Raw genomic sequence first — 22,699 nt, 5'->3', positions numbered from 1 at the left:
GGTTTTTCTTATTTCTGATGTTGTCCGGGACTTGAAACTAGGACCTTCGGTTCCCTAAGCTGAGTACGCTATTGTTACACAACGGCGGCGGTCACAATTTAATCCAAGTCTACGGTATTTGTTATGTCGATTTCCGAAGATCAAAACCGCTAATTTCTGGGATACAGAACAGTTCAGTCTAGTTGAGTATAGTATGACACGGTTAAGTACCTTATAGTACACAACGGTATGATATAGTACAGTAAAATACCATACAGAACCGCAGTACATTATAATTAAATACAGTACAATATAGTATAGCACAGTAAATCAGAGTACAATACATTATAGTTCAGTACGGTACAGTGCACTACAAAAATGGCATTGTACATTATAGCACAGTGCATTACAGCTCAGCGGTCACCGTGGTGTGATGGTAGCATGCATTAGTAACAGTACAATACAAAACATTATATAGTACCATAGTACAGTACAGTGAAACACATTATAGTGAAGTACAGTGCAGTATAGTAGAGTATTACACTACAGTACAGTATTTTACAATAAAGTATAGTTTACTCCTTTTTATTAGATACGGTACAGAACAGTAAGGTATGGTACAGTGCATCCTATTGCAGTACAGTATAGTGCCTTACAGTGCATTACAGTACCATACGACACAGTACATTATGGTATAGAGTGGAATAGCACAGTACATCAGTACAATACATTTGCGTTCAGTACGGCACAGTGCACATTATAGTACAGTACATTATATTTCAAAACAATACAGTACAATTTAGCATAGTACATTAAAGTACATCACATTGTGGTACAGCATAGTGCAGTGCAATTTAATAGAGAACAGTGCAGAACAGTACATTCTATTATATAATACAATAGAAAACAATACATTGTATCATAGTAAAGTACAGTACATTATGGTAGAGTACAGTGAAGCACATTATAGTGAAGTACAGTGCAGTGACGTACATCACTCAAAGTACATTATAGTATAGTTCAACTTTGCTCAGCAAAGTATACAAACCTGAACCGCTCTTACGTACACGGTAAGCGTGATTTATGTTTTACTGTTAATTGATGCTTGTTCTTAGCACTTGAACGAATAAGCAAATAACATAGACAAGCACATGATTTGTTTATTTAGTTTTATTAAAAGTTTACTTTCATAAAGAAAAGAGTTCACTGCACCTACCGTCGCTCACATTGCACTAAATTTTTAAATTTATTGTATATTTTTTTTTTTTAAACAAAAAACACATACCTACACACATGCAAGCATGCATATATTGTGTAGCGCATAATGATCAATTAAACAAATTTTGATATCAAAATGCACTTGAAAATGCATAAAACTTAGCGAGAGTGAATTTGAATAGTTGGCCAAACAAAAGTTAAATGCGTGGGCGCCGGTTTTTTTATTAGACACTGAAAACAACAAACTGTTGTATGTTTGTGTGTGCGTTACAAGCACTTCACTTAAGTCCGTGCTTACCCTGTAGGGAAATTAATGCCTGCACTCAGAACTCATACCTACCTATAGTTGATACGTTGACAACACGGTCAACGTCAGTAGAGTGCTTGCAATTGTGTTGAAAAAGAAACGGCGTGTTGAGCTAACTGCCATATGAAATAATTATTACTAAATTTTAAAGAAACGAACTTCTTTACAATATAGTAAACTGTTAACGAAAACTTGACTTATAATCAAAGCTTCGAAATGTCATAAAACTGCCGGACAGTCGACTCAACAAGTTAACCTGTAGGGAAAACCTCTAGTTGAAAACGTGTGCGCTTCTACTCCGTTCAGAACCAATACTCGTTCACACTCAATCTCTTTTTCATGCTTTCAACTTTGATATGGCGATATCTCAGGCTGTGGAAATTGTACTAAACTGCATAAAATTCGCCAGTTTTGGCCTTGTTCGGTTATAGGCACTATTTCGATAGTTCTCATTTAGTGAAAAATTATGAGTTCAGATCTAGTTTCGAAATTGCATTCCTGTACGAATTTTTTTTTTAAACGTATTATAATTTAATCAAATAAATGCTAAATACAAAATATAGAAGAAGTCTAGCTACTATCGAAATAGTTTTTATTTGGAGCTTTGGATCTAGTCTTGAACCAGACAATTTTGTCTCTAGTTTCTCAGTTCAGCAGATCTTCAGCGGATCATAAAGCGAAAGTTGTTGCCATCAACTGAAATTTTTGATTGCAACAAAAATACGAGATTTTCCGACAGGGTGTTTTTACTAAAACTACATATACTATTTGGCATGTGGCGTTTGAGTACAACAATTATCGATACAATTACGACTTTTATTCTTTTGAGTGGTGCTGTAACGGCAGTTTTCTCAATGAAATGCATTCTCTCGTACACATCTGACTTTCATTTATTTCTTTTGCGGTATTCATTAACCGCTTGAATGTAAACACATTTTTTATTCAGTTCTCCTCTTGTCTATCTGCACTTTGTTTTGAGATTTTCACTTTGCTTTAAATACGGTGAAGTAGATTAAATACAATGCAGTTCGGAAGATTAATTTTACTATGGATCCATTCAAATTTGCAAGATAAACGGAGGAGGAGTAATTAATTTGCTTTCAAACAACCTCAATGCCAGATAGATAATAATTAGGTTCTTAGTTTAAGTACAACTCTATAAAAAGAGAATCTAACTACTATATAAAAACAGTTTAAACTTTATTCAAATTTTAAGAAACCTATAGACAAAATTAGTCGATACTGCATCATGAATATAGAGAAAGCCCTAGAACACCAGAAATATGCGCTAAGTGTCTTTCTGGGCATTGTCGCAACTTTCAACAATGTTTCGAAACACGCAAAAATGGACAGTCTCAACTAGGTGCAAGTACAGCTATTAAGCTACAGATTGATCACGTCGCTATGGATGGGGTATTATCACCAACGCTGTAGATGCTGGTCATCAATCAATGACTTTGCCTATTAAACAAAGGGCCAGTCAAATCACGGCGTATGCAGCTGGCGTTCAGTCATCATAAGCGGCAGATGTTACCAACAATCACCTCTATGATGCATTGGGCAATTCAGTATGTACATTCCTGAGTATATGTAGTCGTGTTAAACGCCAACACAAACAAAAACCGATCTAGTACTATTTGCGAAATTTGATAAATAAAATATAAGGTCCATAATTGAACAAAGTCTAAGCTAAAAGGTAACCCTACAAAAAAAAGGACAGCACGAAATATCTAGGAATTATATCACATAGTAAGCTGTCGCGAAAACTGCATGTGGAAGATAGAGTGAAGAAAGAATCCGTGGTATTGTTTGTTTGCAAGAAGATGCTAAGATGCATGTAGATCCTATCGCCCAAACTATCTTAGTAGGTATTTATGACAATGTCATGTCAAGCTCTTAATTTGCTATAAGGTACTTTTTTGATGCACACCCATACCTTGAGATCTTGTTGCCACAGTAAAGCCGGATGATTGGTTCAAGGGTACGGCAATGGCAGAAAATACTATACACGTGTATGCCGATAGTTCAAAATTAACAGCAGTGGTCGCGTCTGCAGTTTATTACGCCGATCCTGCGCTCGCGAGTTCCAAGCTCCAGCTACTTTGGGCGGCAGTATTAGGTCTTAGAAAACTTCGACTATTTGCCAAGAGGACGGAGTTGTTCTATAACAAAAGTCGCGGTACCTAATTTCGGTTTTTCCGTTCGGTCGTCAAACAAATTCTGGTAACACTATGTGCACATTCAGTCTAAGTGAGGTCTTTATTGACCGGACAGTGCAACCTACCTTAACTTTCTATTTCTTATTTACACTGTTGGTCTTAGGTAATATAAACAGTTTTTACTCCCTAAATATAATAAAACAAGTAAGGACGGGACTGTCTTCGGCTGTGCCGAAGACTTCATACCTTTCATGAATGGGCCTGAACAATAATCTTATCCCGTTCTTAATCTCCAAATAATCGGATGTATAAGATAAGAAATATATAGTGAACAGATCTACATACCTAAACGATTTTTAAGATAAATATAAAATAAAAAATGGCAAAAAACCCCCTTATCTGACGATCGGTTGTATAGGATATATATTATATATAGCTCCGATCGAAATGAGTTTTACAGGAAATCTTCTATGATATATTAAAATATATATCACCGAGCTTCTCGTTTATACTTTCTAAATTAAGGGGGAAATGGCCAAAAATCTTTCTATCTGAACGATCGGTTGTATGGTATATAACTATATATAGCTCCGATCAAAGTGATTTTTTCAGGATATCTTCTATGATATATTAGAATATATATCACGGAGTTTCACCTTTATACTTTCTAAATTGCGGCAGGAATGACCAAAATCGTCTTATCTGAACGATCGGTTGTGTGGGAGATATATGTTATAGTGGTCCGATCCTACCGTATCCGACAAATGTCTAATATAATACAAAAATACATCCTTGTGCCAAATTTCATTGAGATATCTCAAAATTTGAGGGACTAACTTGCGTTCCAGCAGACAGACGGACGGACAGACGGACACGGCTATATCAACTCAGTTCGTCGCCCTGATCAATTCGGTATACTTAATGGTGAGTCTATCTTCTATATTTCTCAACGTTACAAACATCGGACTAAAGTAAATATACCATTTCATGTTCATGAAAGGTATAGAAATATTGATGAATTCTTAAGCCTGCTGTATTTAATGGTGTGACTGGCATGTTTGAATGTATGTATGTGCATGTTATCTGACACATATTTATTTATGTGACCTCATAATTGAACTAAATAATTGGAAACATACAATCCATTATTACTCCGCTGATTAGATGTTGCTGGCTTCAAATGAAAGCCATTCATTTCCATTTCTGGTTTGGGTTTATGCAATTTTTTTTCTATTTAGTGCTTGATCAGTATGCTGCATATAAAATCTGTTTTTGTTTTTCGAAGTGATGATCAATTGATTGTTGCAACACTTTTGTTGCTCCCTTGATGGATTTTCAATAGGCACACAATTAATGTGAGACAGCTGTTATCGTCGAAATTTTAAGTATATGAAGATGATCATATGCACAACTATTTTTATTTCCGATTTTTGTGTCTTATTTCCTTTATATTAGATCGGTTGAATAATTGTCCGCATTCTCAATACAAATCTTGCAATCGATTTTTAAGTATTGAGCTACAAACGTCAAACTGCACAGATAGGCTAAGATACCGAGACAATGCAAGAAAAGGGAAAAAATCCGTTAGGTGCCGCGCGGATCGAAATATATAGATAAGAATTTGGAAGTTCTGAATTTGAAATCGGGTTTCAGACATAATTCAGAGGCCGATGACAATGTAAAAGGTCTTATATGTTATTTGTAATTGCTGTTTTTATGTGCAGGTCCCTTTTTCGCTCTTATTTGGAATCCAAATCTATAAATAAAATTTTGGTTGTAAAGATGGGGATTCTTACCATTAGCGAGCTTTGGGTATTATTGGTCGTAGTGCTTTTGTTTAGCTATATTTTATTAAATTAATTTGTTAAAAATAAACGATTGTGAGCACACAAAGAAATATATTTGTACTATGGCACTATTGTGAATATTTGATTGGAACTAACACTGCATTATCGGCAGTTGCTAACATTTGTCAGATGGCAGCGCAAGCGCATGTAAGATTTTATTAATACATGACTGATTGATAGAACAGCCGAGTTCTGTTGATATTTGATATGATACTTTTACGAATATCAGCAACACTAAGGGGTACTATCATCTCTAAGGCGATGCTAAGCAGTGACTTGTATGCACGTCAATATATCAACCATTATGTCTACACATATGTACGTACACGCAGGGGAAAAGAGACGCAGAAACACATGCAGATATCTTATCTGAGATGCTCCCAAAAGTATGCAATTATTATTGTGGAAGTGTCGCTCACAAATACACACGCATATGAGAAGCTATACACGTGCACTGTAGTTATAATTTTATAGCAGTAACTAAGTAATTTCTGGAAGCGCCTCGAAGATGCAACGAGGAAATCGCACAGTATAAAAGCAGCAACAGTAGAGGCGCGACAATTAGTTGGATTTAAGACGCTATCTGGCGAGCAATAGTAGTGTTATTGTGAAGGACTTCAATAAAGGCCATTTTGCATTATTGAATAGTGGAGTTATTTATACAACAGTTTAGTGATTCGAACGTTAGCAGAAGGGCAAGTAAGAAGATTTGTACTAAATTCGTTACAATACTTTTATATTTGTTGCGCAAGATGCGCATAGGTCCGACTAGTATTACAAAGAGTTTCGCTAGGGGCCGCACGGATTGAAATATTTAGAAAAATCGTACGGAATGGAGGGAATATTACCATCGATTATTATACTGTATTGAGCTTGCACAGTGCACAAAATACATGAGTGTGCGGTGGATAACGCTGTGGTATATCTAGGGTCTGCCTTTTCGCCAAAGATCAGGCCTACGTAGCATTAAGCCGTGTAAAATACTTGAATGGTCTTCGTATAGAAGAGCTAGATTGTGCCAAACTAATGGGAAAAATACCGTACGACGGTAGTTCTTAAGTTCTTTAACGATAAAACTGAAAACCTCAACAAAAACCAGGGCAGGGCAGGAGCACAAAATGTCGATCGTTTCGTCCTCCAAAACCACACTTCCTATATCTGCTATCAATGACCAAGGCTAATTTAAAAGCATGCGACGACAAAAGGCAGTGGTCAGTCAGAATACCAGTCATGAGTCTACAGTTCCCTCTTTTGAATGATAAGAGTGACTTTGTTAGTCTAAGGTTGTATGACATACACACTATATTCGACACTTTGAATACCCGCGCTTGAGTCCACGCATTTCCCGCTTGGTCGATGATAAGCACCTCTCTTCTCTTAATCACACCCAATCTATTTGGGAAGCCCACGTAGCCAATTGTTGCTTGGCTGTCAATGTAAAAGATGACGCGGCTGCAGTTCAAGCTATTTTCTTCCAGTGTTTCTACTGCTTTGGTTATGGCGGCTTTTTCCGCCTGAAGTAAGCTATAGTGATCTGGCAGCTTGTAGGATCTGTTTATTTCCGGGTCAACACGGTATACTGCAGATCCCGCTCCTTCCATTACTTTGGAACCATCGGTCTACACTTGTATCTCCTCGTCCGCAATGTGGGCACCCTTGCTCCAATCATACACCTCTACTGTGGCTTCAAGAACCCCTTCGAGGCACATATACGGTATCAGGGAGTTTACTCGTACTGTAATTGATGACGATATACTACTGTGGCCGTATTGTCTGCGCTTAAGCTGCATCGAGGCAGTGAGCTTCGTTGCCGTTGTTAACGCTATGTTCTTTGCCACCAGGTCTATAGGTAAAATTTGCAGAATGGCATATAGAGCAGTTCACGGGGCAATTTTCAGGGCTCTCCTAATGCAAAGCTTCGATAGCCTTCATAGGCCCTCATATATTTTGAGTTAGGTTCTTTTTTGTGTGGCTGTCGACTAAGTAAATACTTCATAGTATAGAATACACTTTAAAATAGTTTTAAATACCCAATGAGAGAGAGAACGCAATACACCCACGTTTACTGCACAATTCTTTTACACGCATAAATACCGTCGAGGCCTGCTTCACTCTACTCACTCAGTTTTGAAGGAATCATAGCTATTTTTGCAAAGTTTTTCCTGCAGGGTCACACCCCTCCTAGCATAAGCCTGGTCCAATTTGAGACTTTTACTTCTTAGTAAACAATATTATATATGTCGTCTCCGCGTTAGCAGTCAACCTGACATAAGATACCCAGCTTTGTATATCCCGAAGCAGCAGATCCATCAAAGAGCTAATTGTTGGAAAGTACTTTCCACTCTTTACAACGGCAACGTCATATGCGTATGCCGTAAATATTACAGAGGTGACAACCCTGTTCTGCGGTGTGACCCTATCCAGTGATTTCGTGGTCTCATACAACCCCCCTCAAATTTATTAAGACCATCCCCGATCGACCGTTTAGAGACATTGTTGAAAGCCCAGGCAATGTCTAAGAAGACTCTAAAGGCATACTCCTTATATTTAAGACTTTCGCTATTTTTGTAACCACCCTATTCAGTGCAGTGCTTACCGGCTTGCCATTGCTGTAAGTATGTATTGTTGTATTTCTGAAGGAAACATTTTTATTAAGCAAAACTCTACAAAGAAAACCTCTACAAAACTTGAGCTTCTTGAAGCTTTCATAATGGTTATTTCATTGGTGGTACTGTATATTTTGTCCTTACCAGTTATACCAGATAGCTTACAGCAGCAAAAAATTTCATCACCATCTATTGTTAAAAGCTTAACTGCGCGCCTAGCGGTATTTTCAACCCCTATACACAGCTGTTAGCAAAGCTCTCTATAGCAGCTGTTTAACAGCTGTTTTAATTTACGTATTGTAACGCATTCTACATGCATTTATTACTTTTGTTTTGCTACAACAATTCGCGTGCACCTACATATAACAAGAAAAGAAAACCAAAACACGAACGCTTGATAAAGCGCAGCATCCAAAACAAAGGAATTGTATGAAAGCTGGAAATACCGAGACACAACCACCAACGCTTGCACACATCGTTTGTATGTGTGCGGCAGTATTAGTGAGAGAAAACTCTACAAAAGAGCGTGGAAAATTAACGTATATATGTACATACGTTAGGAGGTCATAGTGGGCCAACCAAACATCAGCCGGCTTGACTACTCTACCCTACTCCAAATATTATAATCCAAACAAATCACCTGTTTCGTTTTGTTTTTTTTTTTTTTTGTTTTTGGAGGGTTTTTCATTATTTTTGGCGCGCATATTTTAGTCAACGCATACCAATTTTGTTGGTTTTGTTGTGTGCGGCATTAAATCAGCTGCTTGTGTTTGTTAGCAGCTCTGCCGGTTTGCTCGTGTCAGTGATAACACGAGCTTTCTTATCGCTCTAACAGTAAACATATTCTGCTGTTTTTTTTTGGGTCTTCGTTCAAGTCTCCAAAGAAAGTGCCGAGCATTGTGTATCGGCACGCGCTATCTATGCATGTTTGTGTGTATGAAACTTTGATGCTGTAGACAAGTGCTTCGTATGTGTCTCAGTATGTAAGTGAAGGAGGAAGTTGCGTATTTTAATGTGCTTAACGGTAAATGTAGGTTTGTGTATGTTTTATGTGATGCTTTCACACAGCTGCCAATTCAACTCGGAAATCAGTTCGTGTTTTGAATTTCTCCGTATTGCATGGCTGAAGCGGAAGATTGTCTGAAGTGAAACGCGCGCGTGTGAAAATTGAAAAAAAAAAAAGTAATAAAAAATGAGGTAGTAGTTTTAATAAATTATGAAACACGGCATCTTAAAAAAAATTAAAAATCTTCTAAAAAAATCAGAAAAAGGCTTAGTTGCTTAAAATGTGCATAAAAATATATGCAAAACGAATAAGTGGGTTAGACAAAAGATTTCTTATTTGTGAATAATTTAGTAGTGTATGTCGGAAGTATAAATTGTTGTAAGTGTAAAATTGAAGATATTCACATTAAATAGTCATTCATATGTAAATGACCAACACATATTGGTTATGATAAAATCAAATAAAAGTTAAGCGTGGTGCTGATCAAGTTCAAACAAAAAGTTGTGAATCAAAAAACAAAAAAAAATTAATATAATTTCCATAAAAAAAATATATATATATCAAAATAGAGTATCAAAAATAAACGAATTAAAAATATAAAATAAACTAAAATACTGCATCTTTTTTTAATCTAAATACAATTTTTTTTTTCATAAAGTGAAATGGTATGAAACCCTTTGTGCTCATATTGAAAAAGCCATTGACATATAGGTGTGAAGTTTTTTACGAATTCATATCAAATTCTAAAAACAAGCTTGTGCGGTGAGTATAAGCTGGACAAATCACGCATCGCATACAAAATAATCAGCTGCTGTCATCTGTTAAGTCTGGTCTTAGGGCCAAGCATAGTTGCGCAACAGCAATGCTTAAGATTCTTGACGATATTCGTGTTCATTTTGATGCAAACTTTGTAACGCTACTTTGTCTACTTTCTTTTTCTAAGGCATTTGACCCCGTTGACCGTCAGTTGCTTTGCGCTAAGCTAAAGGCTTACTTTGGCTTTAGTGATGATTCATTGGCACTAATCAACAGCTATTTAACTACCCGACACCAGCGCATAATAATCGGGTCCAAAATGTCATGCCTTAGCGAAATAGTCTGCGGTGTGCCACAGGGATCAATCCTTGGCCCACTGTTATTTAGTTTATTCATCAATGAAATTTTTACGGTCTGCGAATTCGTCAGTATGCATGCCTATGCGGATGATGTTCAACTTTATCTGTCTAGCCGCATTGATGAAGTTGATGATTTGTGTTCGAAACTTAATGCTGACATTTCATTTATTTCCCTTTGTGCTAATAATAGGGAGCTGTGTCTCAACTTTAATAAAACGTTTTTTATGCCTATCCCAAAGAGAAAGTTGATTTAGACGAGAATTCCACCTCTCTACATAGGTACCGCCTAAACAACGCTAGCGAATAAAATTACAAACCTTGGCTTTGTAATCAACTCAAGCTTGACATGTGCTCATCTTAGCCATAGGTAAGGTATATGGTGCTCTGCAGCACTTACGGCTATCGGCTATGTTTACTCCCTGTAACATAAGGCTAAAACTGGCTGTTCAGCTAATTCTACCTTATTTGACATACGCTGAATTGATCTACAACAAGCTCGATTCGCATTCTGCTAATAAAATGGATGTGGCCTTTAACTATATCACACGTTACGTGTATGGACTGCAAAAGTTTGATCATGTATCTCGATGGAAGTCTAGCCTTTTGGGATGTCAAATTTCTAACTACCTTAAATCCAGGAGCTGCATTTTCCTTCATTGACTAATTCTAACTAAAACGCCACTATGCCTTTATAATAAGCTTACTTTCACAAGATCCGATCGTACAAATGACCTAATCATACCTACATTTAAATCTGTTTCGTCGTCTAGAAACGCAACCTGAAGGTTTTCACTTCATTTCGTGTATAGTTTTTATATTCGGTAGGATGTTCCTACTCCAACTGACGGAGAGCTGAGCAGAGGGGTTCTACCTCACCTACTCTTATTGAGACAGGGCAAGAGAATAGGAGTAGCTGTTAAGGATATTTTGATTGAAATAAACATTATAACGTTTTTCCAAAACTCCTCTGTTTATTTTCTTGTGACAGGAATAGGTTCTCCGATTTATCCTAGGAACCCTGGATGGACTGGGCATACCTCAGCAAAAATAAATCCGTCACATATGGCCATATGGCTCCATATGTCATATGGGTTCCTACGATAGATCAGAGAAACTATTCCTGTTACAAAAAAATAAGCGGAGGAGTTCTGAAAAAATCTATAATCATTTATTGCAATTAAATATCAATTATGATTTATCAGTAGTAGAAGCCCACTGACTCATCTATGTCTATTGGGATGCCCAATTTTTGGATATTCAGCAGAAACAGTTTTTTCAGCATTTCATTTCTCTACTTTATGGAAAGTATTCTTCCCTCAGACAATGTTCTGGCGACATAACAAGAAATACTGTGGCAGTTCTGGGCGCTGTGTTGTTAGGCGTGCAGCAACATAAAAAAATTTAAAAGTCTTCACGTGTTTGCTACTAAAAATAGTTGAATGACGTTTTTTTTACATCAAATGTTAGCGAACTAACTATCTCACATGAAATTCAATTCAAATCTGTATAATATATCACACACAAAAAAAAAAAAAAAAAAACAAAAAACTGTGAGGCTTGTTTAATTTCCGCTTTTTGCAAATTTCGTATCCGTTTGTGCTGATTTCCGTTTGCGTATGAATTTTTTGCACATTTTTTATCAGTGAAATTTAACTCAAAATACGATTAAATATCCTTTTTTTTAATGCATTACCTACATTGACCATAATTTGTTTTGTGTTATGCCTAGAGATGGGAAAGGGATAAATACTCAAATGGTAAATACCCGGTAAATTAGTAAAAATTTTAAGTTAAAAAAGAGTGAGAAAAAATATCTAAATCGGAGCGTTTACAAGCTCATTTGGGATCCCGGAATTAATACATTTCACTTCTTGTAGTGATCGTCCTTTATGAGCCTATTAACATATATCATTTTAGCCTAAATAAGAGTCCTATATGAATCTTAAAAGACTTTTGAACAGGGCATATTTAACCTCTACTGAAACTCTTTCCGGCGTCATTTTTAACGATATTGAACTCCGATATATTAAACCTATTTGGCATATATATTAGGTATCGTGAGCGCTTATTGCCGCATAACTCTATGGACCGACCCACAGCAGGACAAAGCGCGATAACTTGGCGGTCACATTAAAAATGTGTTAAAGCGTCCACGCGAGCAGAAAAACGTCGACGCTAATACCAAAGAGACAAGCAAGGTTAACAAAAATGTGCAATTGTAATTAATTTTTTATTAAAATGAAAAATTGTCGTAACAAAATATGAAATTTGTTTCAAATTCACAAATTAAAAATTATTGATAAATGATGATTTCTCTGATCCCTAAATTTCCAACTTATTTTTCGGATTCAGAAATTATGAGCGCCACGAGCGTGTTTGGGGGTAACTTTCTTTGCGTAAATATGTGTACCCTATTCAGATTCAGTAACTGTGAGTTTTAAAATGTACATTTTTATACTCAGAGAGCTTTGCACACAGAGTATATTAACTTTGATTGGATAACGGTTGGTTGTACAGGTATAAATGAATCGATATAGATATAGAATTTCATAAATCAAAGTCATCAATATCGAAAAAAAATTCGATTGAGCCATGTCCGTCCGTCCGTCTGTCCCTTAACACGATAACTTGAGTAAATATTGAGGTGTCTTCACCAAATTTGGTACACGAGCTTATCTGGAATAGGTTGGAATTGAAAATGAGCGCAATCGGATGATAACCACGCCCACTTTTTATATGTATATATCACATTTTAAATAATACACCTATAATATTGAAAGTTGACGTGTGGACTGATATTGAGACTCTTGGTAAAAATTTGAATTTTTTTTTTAAATGGGTGTGGCACCGCCCAATTGTGATAAAATCAATTTTACAAATATTATTAATCATAAACCAAAATCGTTAAACCTATCGTAACAAAATTCGGCAGAGAGGATGCCTTTACTATAGGGAATGCTTTGAAGAAAAATTAACGAAATCGGTTAAGGACCACGCCCAATTTTATATAAAAGATTTTTAAAAGGGCCGTGGACGAATAAAATAAGCTATATCTTTGCATTCTAGGTGTAATATTTACTAAATAACCAGGGTTTTTGTGTGTTTCAAAAATGTTATATATATAAAAAGTGGGCGTGCTTATCATCCGATTTCGCTCATTTTTATACTCAGTTGAGCAGAGCTCACAGAGTATATTAACTTTGATTGGAAAACGGTTGGTTGTACAGCTATAAAGGAATCGAGATAGATACAGACTTCCATATATCGAAATCATCAGTATCGAAAAAAAATTTGATTGAGCCATGTCCGTCCGTCCGTCCGTCTGTCCGTTAACACGATAACTTGAGTAAATTTTGAGGTATCTTGATGAAATTTGGTACGTAGATTCCTGGGCACTCATCTCAGATCGCTATTTAAAATGAACGATATCGGAATATAACCACGCCCACTTTTTCGATATCGATAATTTCGAAAAACCAAAAAAATGCGATTATTCATTGCCAAAGGCGGCTAAAGCGATGAAACTTGGTAGATGGGTTGACGTTATGACGCAGAATAGAAAATTTGTAAGATTTTGGACAATGGGCGTGGCACGGCCCACTTTTACAAGAAGGTAATTTAAAAGTTTTGCAAGCTGTAATTTGGGAGTCGTTGAAGTTATCATGATGAAATTTGGCAAGAACGTTACTACTATTACTATATATGAGCTAAATATAAATTAGCAAAATTAGATGAAGAACACGCCCACTTCTTAAAAAATTTTTTTTTTAAATTCAAACAAACAAAAAATTTAATATCTTTACTGTATATAAGTAAATTAAGTCAAAATTCAACTCCAGTAATGATATGATGCAACAAAACACAAAAATAAAAGAAAATTTCAAAATGGGCGTGGCTCCGCCCATTTTCATTTAGTTTGTCTAGAACACTTTTAATGCCATAAGTCGAACAAAAATTTACCAATCCTTCTCAAATTTGGTAGAGGCATAGATTCTATGACGATAACTGTTCTCTGTGAAAATGGGCGAAATCGGTGGAAGCCACGCCCAGTTTTTATACACAGTCCACCGTCTGTCCTTCCGCTGGGCCATTAACACAATAACTTGAGCAAAAACCTATATATCTTTACTAAATTTAGCCCACGTACTTATCTGAACTCACTTTATCTTGGTATAAAAAATGGCCGAAATCCGACCATAACCACGCCCACTTTATCGATATCGAAAATTACGAAAAATGAAAAAAATGCCGTAATTCTATACCAAATACGAAAAAAGGGATGAAACATGGTAACTGGATTGGTTTATTGACGCAAAATATAACTTTAGAAAAATCTTTGTAAAATGGGTGTGACACCTACCATATTAAGTAGAAGAAAATGAAAAAGATCTGCAGGGCGAAATCAAAAGCCCTTGGAATCTTGGCAGGAATACTGTTCGTGGTATGACATATATAAATAAATTAGCGGTACCCGACAGATGATTTTCTGGATCACCTGGTCCACATTTTGGTCGATATCGCGAGAACGCCTTCACATATACATCTAAGGGCCACTCGCTTTTAAAACCCTCATTAATACCTTTAATTTGATATCCTATTAAACTAAGGATCACTCCTTTTCAAAATACTCATTAACAGCTTTCATTTGATACCCATATCGTACAAACATATTCTAGAGTCACCCCTGGTCCACCTTTATGGCAATTTCTCGAAAAGGCGTTCACCTATAGAACTAAAGCCCATTCCCTTTTAAAATACTCATTACCACCTTTCATTTGATACCCATATCGTACAAACAAATTCTAGAGTCAGCCCTGGTCCACCTTTATGGCGATATCCCTAAATGGCGTCCATCCATAGAACTATGGCCTACTCTCTCTTAAAATACTCTTTAATACCTTCCATTTGATACACATGTCATACAACCACATTCCAGGGTTACCCTAGGTTCATTTTCCTACATGGTGATTTTCCTTATTTTGTCTCCATAGCTCTCAACTGAGTATGTAATGTTCGGTTACACCCGAACTTAGCCTTCCTTACTTGTCAATACTAATCTATTCTGGGTCCAGATAAGCTCGTGTACCAAATTTGGTGAAGACACCTCAATATTTACTCAAGTTATCGTGTTAAGGGACAGACGGACGGACGGACATGGCTCAATCAAATTTTGTTTCGATACTGATGATTTTGATATATGGAAGTCTATATCTATCTCGATTCCTTTATACCTGTACAACCAACCGTTATCCAATCAAAGTTAATATACTCTGTGTGCAAAGCACTCTGAGTATAAAAAAGGAATATTCCGTGTGTTTTCCTGGTATTTACCCATAAAAATGGTAAATACCCGGTAAAATCCCATCACTAGTTATGCCAACCACACCGTTAGGCATATTAAATTCATAACGTTGCACAATTTTAGGCGCATCTATATATAGGTGTGTGCGCGTGCGTTTGTGTGCTTGCATAGACTCATAAGCATTTGCCTGTGTAAAGATTACGCCTTATTTACCAAAATTTAACACAATGTGTATATGTAAATATGTGTGTATTTAAATGTGCTAAAGTACATATTTATAATGTGAAATTTGCTGACGTATTAGCACGTGCTTGTTTGTGTGACCGAATGTGGTATGTTTACACATACTGCCTACCAGCTCACACATAAATTTCAATTAATTTATGCCATTCGTTGCAACAATTAAATGCAAAACTGTGTGGTAGAGCACATGCAAAGGATATGGATCATACAAAATTGGCAAATATTTACATATTTATGTGTATTTATGCTTTGTTATACCAATTTATATGATTAAATTGCATATTGGCGTATGCTTTTAGCCATTTGTAATTATAAATATGAAGCGATGAATTGGCACTTTGTTATTAGAAGCAAAATATTTTCACATCTACCTAATTAGAAGAAAAGCAGGCATAATTTAAACAAAGCTAAGCTTACATAGCTAAGCTTAAAAGGCATTTCTGTGAATGGTGGCTTCTTAAAACAATTGCTCTTGGCTGTTAATAATGGCTTAAGTGAAATTAAAAACACACCCACTTAATCGATAGCGTAAATCTTCGAAGTATTGCTATAGTATAATGGCGAAGAGGAAGAGAGACTCCTATTTAGAAAAAAAAAAAAAAAAAACGTAAGCCAGAACGGCGTGAGTGCTAGGTGCTGACATATAGAACTAATGTCCGAAAATTCTGCCAAAAAATCCGGCGGATATTGGATAGTTTCAATACTGGGGGAAATTCATGCAGACATGATAATGGCGACACAGCAACTAACGCACAGAGTGTGCTTAAGTGTGGCGGGGACACTTCTACGCATTCCTAGCCGGCGAAGAAGAAGACGAAACCGATACTCTAATCACCAATGATAGAACACGCGTTTCGGCACCCGACCATGACGAAGTGAGAATGCAATATCTCAGCTAAAAAATCACAAGGTGCCAGATAATGACGAGCTACTCGCCGATCTGTTCTATCACGAAAGCAAAGAGTTGACAAAGGCCATGCATCAACTCCTATGCAAAATATGGTCATATAAGCACGTGCTTCTATTCGAGAATTTAAGTGTGCTCTGCCCAATGCACAAGAAAGGCGATCACGCAAACCACGCCAAATAGTCAGCCATAATCCTTGGACCTTATTAGTGTCGCCTCAGACCTTGTAAACCTACTAATGACCAGATCTTAACGATCCGCCAGATCCTGGAGAGGACTCACGATAAGAAAATTTCACCTTCTTCTTGTCCGCTTCAAAACAGCCTTTGACAGTGCGAAACGTAGCTGCTTGCATGCTGCTTTGCCGGAATTTAAGTTCCCTGCAAGATTAATAAGGCTCTGGCAAATGAGGTTAAGTAACACCACTAGCTCCGTAAGGATTCAAAATGACGTGGCTCCCTTTTGAGCGATTTTTTGAACAGTACGCCGTTGTGGTGCAATCTTGTACAGGAGCGTACATTTACTGACATTTGCTGATGATATTGATTTCTTTGCCCTTAACAAACGCGCCGGGAGTTCTGCCTTCTCTAGGTAAGATAAAAAGGCAAAAAAGTGGGTTTTACAATAGATGAGGTAAGACGAAGTATTTGCTTGCACCCACGAAAAAATCGGCACAATTGAGCTTTGGTAGCTACGTCTCTATTGACGGATATAAATAAATTGAGAATGTGAAAGATTTCGTCTATTTGGGAGCCAATATTAAGAGCAAAAAAAGCCAGTTATGAAATGGAGTTAAATGGAGCATAACTCGTGCCAACACGTGTTACTTTGGACCAAGTAGGCAATTGAAAAGTAAAGTCCTATATCGACAAACAAAAATCGCGCGTTACAAGTCGCTCATTATACCAGTCGTGATGTATGGCTGGGAATAATGGACGATGTCGATATAAGATTAGACGGGCCTTGTAGGGCTCAAGAGAAAAGTTCTCAGGAAGATGTATAGTCCTTTCGAAGAAGGTATAATGACGAGTTGTCTGAGCTTTACGCAGCTATAAAGATACTGCAGCGAATGAAAGTATTTAAACCGAAAAAGCAATTTGGAGGTAGATGAAAGTTGGCACCTCCACTGAGTTGGTAAGGGCAAGTGAAAACCAGCATGCCTCATGCAGAGGACCTCAGATTTGATATCGGGAGCAAATGAATGTATGTACAAACTCTTCGTATTTTTTTTTTTAAGTATAGCGTGAGATTCAGCAAATATGAGTAAATGTGTAATTTATTTTGCTGATATTCAAAGTGATTATAAAAACCAAGCGATAATACTGAAATTGGAATAATTTGTTGGTTGCAATAATTTTGCGTACTTTCTTGTTGGTAAATAAAATAAAATAAAACAAAAAAATGAAATGCCATAAGAGGCAAATTTTAAGATTTAATAAAATAAAATTTAAAAAAAATATATTTAAAAAAATAAAATAAAATGAAGTAAAATAAAGGAAAGGGAAGAATAGAAAAGAAGAGCAAAAGAAATTACACTGTGTTACACTGATTTTACATTTTAATAGCGACCTAGTGTCCGGTGTTATGAGTAGATCAAGATGCCGTGTTTCAAAATTTTCTAGCACCCCAAAATTTTCAAGTTATTGTTAAAAAACTGTTTTTCTTGTACCTCGCTCATTCAAAAATTCATTACTCCGTCATTTTTCCATGAATTTTTGATTGCTTAACAGTTTTGGAAATCCGAAAGATAGGGCTTCAAAAATATATATATATTTGTCTACACTTATTATAGGAAATTTTTGAGATTTTTTAAAAGTTATCTAAAATTTTCTCGTTTTTTTTAATTTTTCAAAGTTTGACGGCTTTTTAATGTATCATTTCAGTAATAAAACTTTTTTTTTTTAAGAAATTGAGAGAATATTCTATGTCGAGTAAAAAAAGTGCTGGTTGATCAAGTTTGGGTAAGAATTGTTTAAATAAGAAGACATTTTGTGAACAAGAAAATTCTGCTCTCATTGTACAATCGATATCGCGTCATGTCAGGATTAATTGTATGATTTCGGTAAATCGCTGCCATCGTATTGAGCATTCTTATCGTTTCTTTTATTCCACCAATTATTTTTTGTTATAACAAAATTCCAATTATTGATTTTAATTATTTAAACAATTTCGATATTTTTTATTTATCTATATCATCTCTCCAGTAATTTAATTTCGCTCCTACGTTGAAGAGAAAAAATAAAGAAATAAATAGTTGCAAATATATTTACATAAAATTTTGTATTATTTTATGCACTTAATACAAAAAAAACTTCGAATTTCGATAGTTGTTAAAAATATTTGCTAGATCTTCTACGTTTATAAGCCACATCGTCAGTATCGCGTTTTAGAGACCAGCAATAATTTGTCAGCATTCTGATCTGACTTTTTCCGACAAAGCGTTTTTCGATCTCTAATAGTTCCTGATGGAACCGGGAAGAAATCCAAATGTGAATGCAGAAAATGGACTTTGATTGACATTCTGCACCCCATCTGCCCATAAGCCTCTAGAAACTCATTCACTATTTCTACGTAGTTGGCGCTTATGTTATTCCCCAAAAAGTAAATAATTAAATAGTAAGTAATTTTAATAAAAGTAAATAATTTTGTTTATCTTTGTTTCATAATTAAATCACAAAAAAAAAAAGAAGGTTAAACGAAGCATAGAGAATGCTCAAAACAACGGCGACGATATACTGAAATCATGCATTCAATCCTGAGACGGCGCAATATGGTTCTACAATGAGAGCAGAATTTGTTTGTTCACAATAAGTGTTGTCATTTCAACAATTCTTAACCGAATTTGATCAACCAGTATTTTTTTTACTCGAGACAGAATATTCTCTCAATCTCTTTAAGAAAAAAATAATTCATTAAAGAAATGATACATTAAAAAGCCGTCAAACTTTGAAAAATTAAAAAAAAAAAACGAGAAAATTTTAGATAACTTTTAAAAATCTCAAAAATTTGCTATAAAAAGTGTAGACAAATATATATATTTTTGAAGCCTTATCTTTCGGCTTTCCAAAACTATTAAGCAATCAAAAGTTAATGGAAAAATGACGGAGTAACGAATTTTTGAAAGCGCGAGGTACAAGAAAAACAGTGTTTCAACAATAACTTGAAAATTTCGGGGCGTAAGAAAATTTTGAAACGCGGTATCTTGGTCTACTAATTAAGACCTACGACGAACGCTAGGCCGCGACATAAGTGCTTGAGATATTTTATTATATATTATTTTGATGATATTTGAAATGAAATAAAATAAAAATAAATAAAAAAAATTGGTAAAGTAAAACATAATAAAATAAAATATAAAATAATAATAAAATAAAATAATTAAAATTAAAATAATTAAAATAAAATAATAAATAAAATAAAAGAAAATACAATATAAAACAATTTAAAACTAAAAAATTTAATTAAAAAAAAAATCAAAAAATTACAATATAAAAATTTTAATCAAATAAAGTATGACAAAAAATGAAAGGAATGGAAAAGTATAGAAAGGAAATAGAAGGAGAAGAAAGGAAACTGAAAAATTGAAAGAAAACCAAAGGAAAAAAAAATGTAGAAAATGAAATCATTGGGCGAACTCTAATTTGTGTTATTTAAATATCGGCCTTAAGTCTTCAAGAACAATCTGTTTTTATATTTTATGGTCAAATAAAGTATGCGGTTATAAAAACTTATTCCGTTCTACATATTCTTTGATTCTTTGTTCCTTTTTATTATTTTATTTTAAGGTCATTTTTTGAACTTTAACATCAATTTCCTCCCATTGTAAAATCTTCAGATATTTTATTTGCGTCATTTATAGCTTCTTTACTTCATATAAGCATTTAAGGCATTCATACAATTGACTTTCAATTGATTTCTTTCAAATGTTACAAAATTTTGCCTAATCAAATATTCGAAATCAATTTACTTTATTGAATCAATGCGCAAGCACAAAACTACAGCTACATATAATTTTAAGGATGGTGGTGATGGTACGGTGAAGGTGCTGTGTTGTTGTAAAAGCAAAAGTGTAGCCCAACAATCAACGGTAGCTAATAAAAATTCTAGTTGGCAGCAATACGACCAGCCGCCAGCCACTTTACTCACTTAAAGCCAGAACATAGCCAAAGGCGATTAAAATATAATAATTAAGATTACCAGGCAATCGAAATGCTTCCGTGACTTTCTGAATATTTTTTAAGTGGAAAAATGTGGGTTCTATTGACTGTGTATGTTGCATGCAATGGAGAAACCTAAATAATATTTGCAGCAGAGGGCCATTTTTTGTGGAATTTTTCAATAATTTAATTACTAAGTGTTTAACGTAAATACCATTTATTTTTTAATTTGTTCGTTATTAATTAAAGTCTGATAATGTGTAGGTTTGTTTTTAGTTTGGATAGCTTACACCACATTTGGATACTAGCTTGAATTTCATGATTCATCAAAATTAATTGGCGCTTAACCGCCCAAGCAATTTTTAGTGGTTTCGTAACAGGTCACGCCAACTATTACTGTTTGTATAATGTATAATGTATAATGTATTTATTTATTACGGCTTTCCTAAGCCTAACTTAAATCTATTTTACATGTTTATAATTGTCTTCTGGACTATGCAATCTAGAATAGTTACATCTATGTCCTACCTTGGAGTACTATGGATGGGAGACTTCCAGATCATGCGAACAAAGCGTTGCGATTATGTAGTATGTAGGCATTTTACGCATGTTAGTAAAGCGCGAAGGCAACATCTGCACGGCGATGCACTGAGTTAATCGAGTGATGCGTTTCAGTATGTGCTTCGGCAACCTTTTTTGTATGCGCACAAGAGCTTGGAAGTCTTGGCGCTACACAGCAGTATAGTTTCGCTGCACTTCTATCGATGCTATGGAAGTCCGCCTGTCCAGCACTAAATTGGTAGTGTTCTGCAATAATTGTACAATTTTTGTTTAAATTTATTGGAATGACATGATTTAATATCAATCGGTAGTTCATTATATGATTTAAGACCTTTATAATACAGATTACATTTGTCTGCTTCAGTTTTATAAGCCGGCAGATTAAAATCATTTTTATTACGAGTATTTACAGAGTGCACATCTTTTACATATTTTATATTAGTCCTCAAATACGCAGGCAAAGTTCCTTCTATTATGTTTTTAATAAATTTTATGGTATAATAAAAAAGTTGCTGTCCAATGCTAAGCCAATTAAGAGAGCATAGCATGTCTCTGATAGGTGTGTCATACCGTTTTTTGAGAATGAATCTCATAGCGCGGTTCTGTTGCTTTTGTAGCTTGTATATCTGACTATCTCGCAAGATGAAAAATATAGTTGGGCAATAAATAAAATTAGGTTCGATTATAGATCTGTAGACGATGATTTTATACCTTCTATTTAAATATTTGCAGGTTCGTTGTGTAAAATATAACTTTTTCGCTATTTTTCCTACCGTATAATCCACGTGCTCGTTGAAATTCAGCTTATCATCTATTTTTGTTTCCAAGTATTTTATAATGCTGACTTTTTCAATTAGTTCGTTATTTATATTTAAGTTTTGTAGCTCATTGTTTTGAAAATTGCGTCTAGATATAACCATAAATTTCGTTTTATTGACATTCACTTTTAGTCTGTTTACGCATAACCAACCATACACGCTGTTAAGATCTTCTTGTAGCTTAGCATATATTTCAGTAATATTGTTCCCACTTATCATCAGCAATGTATCATCAGCAAACAATTTTATTTCACAGTGCTTAATGGAGCTAGTTATATCATTAATATATATATTGAACATTATGGGTGCCAGCACAGACCCTTGAGGTAGACCAACAGGTACCTCCCTTTTATCCGATACGGACGTTCCAATCACTGTTCTTTGGTATCTGTTAATTAGGAAGTCTTGAAACCATTTTAGTTCTATACCAGAAACGCCAATGCAAGAAAGCTTTTTCAGCATTAATTTTTGGTC

The 22,699-nt window shown here is 35.2% G+C and overlaps 1 protein-coding gene across 19 annotated transcripts in view; it reads left to right on the top strand.

Annotated features, from left to right (window-relative positions):
* Positions 1–22,699, top strand: part of Dys (Dystrophin) — a 1,130,370-nt gene that overhangs the window by 350,421 nt on the left and 757,250 nt on the right. Inside the window, exon 1 of one of the 19 annotated variants that reach the window (XM_067758271.1) lies at positions 8,174–9,313. The exons of 16 other annotated variants lie outside the window; for them this stretch is intronic. The gene's annotated coding sequence lies outside the window, so the exon portion shown is untranslated. Of the gene's footprint in view, positions 1–8,173; positions 9,885–22,699 lie in introns of those variants that run through there. 2 more of the 19 variants (XM_067758269.1, XM_067758268.1) reach the window with 2 other exon arrangements.

Source organism: Eurosta solidaginis, chromosome 1 (genome assembly GCF_040869045.1).
Source record: "Eurosta solidaginis isolate ZX-2024a chromosome 1, ASM4086904v1, whole genome shotgun sequence".
NCBI lineage: Eukaryota > Metazoa > Arthropoda > Insecta > Diptera > Tephritidae > Eurosta > Eurosta solidaginis.
The sequence above is the reverse complement of the archived record's forward strand: the minus strand, read 5'-3'. Positions and strand labels throughout refer to the sequence as shown.